This window comes from Hevea brasiliensis, chromosome 9 (genome assembly GCF_030052815.1).
Source record: "Hevea brasiliensis isolate MT/VB/25A 57/8 chromosome 9, ASM3005281v1, whole genome shotgun sequence".
Taxonomy (NCBI): Eukaryota; Viridiplantae; Streptophyta; class Magnoliopsida; order Malpighiales; family Euphorbiaceae; genus Hevea; species Hevea brasiliensis.
In genome coordinates this window covers 13,605,569-13,608,911 of record NC_079501.1, presented here as the reverse complement: position 1 = coordinate 13,608,911, position 3,343 = coordinate 13,605,569, and the positions used below count along the sequence as shown (strand labels likewise).

The 3,343-nt window shown below is 31.3% G+C and overlaps 1 pseudogene; it reads right to left on the bottom strand.

Moving 5' to 3' along the window:
• Positions 1-1,995: 1,995 nt before the first annotated feature.
• LOC110640636 (17.5 kDa class I heat shock protein-like) lies at positions 1,996-2,949 on the bottom strand (annotated as a pseudogene).
• Between the last annotated feature and the right edge of the window lie 394 nt (positions 2,950-3,343).

Sequence of the window (3,343 nt, the reverse complement as noted above, 5' to 3'; positions counted from 1 at the left end):
TGAATGCTTCTGATTCTAATTTTTTAATTTTTAATTCATATTTGTTTCTAAATCTTTTGGGATGAAGCATCAAACAAATGGTGAATTAATTAATTAATTGGCAGATTTTTTCCCCCTCGAGTCTGAGTGTTCATTTTTATTCTCTGGTTAAAATTTTAAATTTCTTTATTGTCAATATACTTTTGCACTTTTTTCTAAGTAAATAAAGAAGGCTACAATTTTTTTTTATTTACTATTGATAAGCTTTAATTAAGATATAGTTGCATGAATGATCGATGTTCATCTTGATGAATAAATGTAGACCACAATCTTTACGCTTTCTTTATAGTAAGATACAGTCTACATACGGTTTGTCAAACCCGGTTTGATCCGAATGATTGAATTGAAAAAATTAGAACCAGTTTTGAGATAATTTTTATAGGTCATATCTGAATTTCGTTGTTTTACTTGTATTTTTTAATTTTAATTTATTATTAAAAATTTTTAAATTTTAATTTTATTTTAAAAAAACTTCTGACTTACAATGATAAATTTTTATATTAAAAAATCTATTTAAACTATAATGTGATATTTACAAATATAGTTTCAGTACTTTTTTGTAAAGAATAAATTCTTCTACCTTATATAAAGCAAACCACTGTGATGGTATTGATATTTTTATCATAGATAAACATTATGGTTGAAACGGCCATTGTATACTTCTAAAATCCATTTTTGAAAGAACTTCTAAAAATTCTTTGAATTGGCCAGATAATCAACCATCTAGTTAAATTGGTCAAAATCAGAGTTTGAGTATAAATTTTCCTTCTCTCTCTAAGCTAAAATCCTCTCCCTTATTTTTCTATAAGAGTCACGATTTTGGTTTAGTCTCAAAGGAGATCCGACTATCTAGCCACTGACCCTCTTCCTACATTATCTTCAGTTGTGCTTTTAGATAGTTTTTAGCTATTTTCTCTTAATTTTTTGAGTTTTCTTTCAGCCTCCGATAATGAAATTTTAGTATCCCTATATGAATGAAGTTTTTTTTTTTTTTTTTTTTTTTTATTTCTGTGTATTTAGTGGAGGTGCTTGCATGTTATAGCAAGCCTCTCCAGCAGGTTGAATGAAAAGCTTTAGAAGATCATTAGCACTTGAAAGGATGGTATCGAGATGACCGACCTTTCCTTCCAAGCAAGTACGAAAGACTTATTTGTCATACCTTGTTCCTGGTTCATCTGACATAAGTCCAAATTCCTGTTTTTATGGCGTTCCTTTGCTGTAAATTTCTCTCTGCCTTCCTTTGGCTTTAAAAGTTCAAGTAGGGAAGATTTTTAGTTATGTAGTGCTCAGCCTTCTACGTGTTTATTAGTTGTTTTCCCCATATGGATTTGCAGCCATTGTACTTAGCTGCAATAAAAAATGAGTTTAAATTGACCCGAGTAGTCCTAGAGTTTCTTTATTTCAAGGCCTGGACTTGAAAAATATTTACTACAAAACTGCATGGGCTGATCCCTTGCAACCTCAATTTCATCTAATGAAATTTTATTTAAAAAAAGAAAAATCAGAGTTCGAGTCTTTTTTTTTTTTTTAATTATTTTAACCACACTTTTTTTTCTCACCCAAAGTTAGAGGTGATATTTTTGAAGAGAAACAAGGCCAGGAGGCCCATGGCCCAACAAACATAAATCTAGCCATTAAGATGCCAAACTCAGCCGAGCACAAGGCCCGAACCCATACACAGAAACACTAGCAGAATTTAAAATTATATATTTTCGCAATACTTCCTTATTTTAACTAAACTTTTAATTGGAATGTAAAACCTATCTAGATTTGTTATTGATTGCTTCATTATATTATGATGCATTTAATTCAATTCCTGAATTTTAATTCCTGCAAAAAATTTTGTAATTTTTTTAATTTAATTTTTTTACTCAATGACAAAAATAAATACATGATTTTAATAACAAATTCGTTTTATTTTAAAATTATAAAATTGAATTCTTTGATTAAAACTGATTTAAATTAATAGAAATTGGATTGGATAATTAGATTTAATTTTTAAAAGATATAAAAATGGATGATAATATTGTTTTAGCACTTTTCTTTAGCTCCTTGAATACATGCACCCATGAATTTTATTTACAAGAATGAATGAACTCAACCGGCGATTACAATAGACTTGACGTCATGTTTCTTCACTTCCCTCTTAGGAACTGTCACAGTCAGAACCCCATTCTCCATTGAAGCCTTCACTTGATCGGCAGCCTCAACCTCCTCAAGATCTTTCATCTGCTACGCTCCACGCGGTGCCACTTATCATTCTTATCTTCCTTCTCCACATTCCTCTCTCCGCTGATTTGAAGCACTCTGTCATCTTCAATCTACACCTTCACTTCCTCCTTTTTAAGCCCAGGAAAATCAGCCTCCAAGACATGAGCGTCAGGAGTCTCTTTCCAGTCTATGCGAGTGTTAACAAAAGCAGAATTATCACCAGAGATTATTGAAGAGGAAGAGCGAAATTGGAAGTTTTTGAATGGATCCCACAGGTCGAAAGAAGCGAAGGGGTCAAAAATGCTATATCGCGAGTTATTAAAAAAGCTTGGAATCATCGCCATTTTCTCTCTGTAAAAAGGATAAAAAAAAAAAATAGAAATTGATGGGCTCGGTTGATTGCTGAGAAAGAAGTGCACGACTGGCTGTTGGTCGATGGTGCAATGAAGGGAAGATGGGCTTGGTATTTATAGCAAGGAAGGAGGAGATGTCTGGTGCTTTCTAGGGCCAATGTTCTTGATCCATTTTTAGAAGTGTCTGGTAAACTCCATAATCTTCGAAGCCCTAAACCAAGGATCTGAGGTTGGGCCTTTTCTCGCAGACTCTTGAAACTCCAGACATGGTCTTGAAATGGGTTTGTTTGAACTGAATTATCTAGTCCAAACGGGGTTACAAACAATGGGCGGCTAAAGCCACATGTTGCCCCTCATCCATCATTTCTCATGTTCAAGACATGTTAATTATCAATTTATTTATTTATTTATTCATTTCTATCTTTTTTTTTATTATTTTCTTTAATTTTTTAAAGTACAATGTCTTTAAGCAGTCATCAATTGCACAGTGATCAAATTCTACTTCAGGAAATAAGAGGAACATATTGTCTTTTCACCCCTTCTTTGTACGCGTATTTAGTCTTTTTACAGTTCTCTTTATCAGGGCCAATGCAGGATTAACTGTAGAGGAATGTTAAAATTAAAATAGTGATATAATTATTGTAACTAATAAAAATTTATAAATAATATCTAATTATATATTTTTATTAATTTTAATATATATATATAATATAATATAAATTTAATAATATTCATATAAA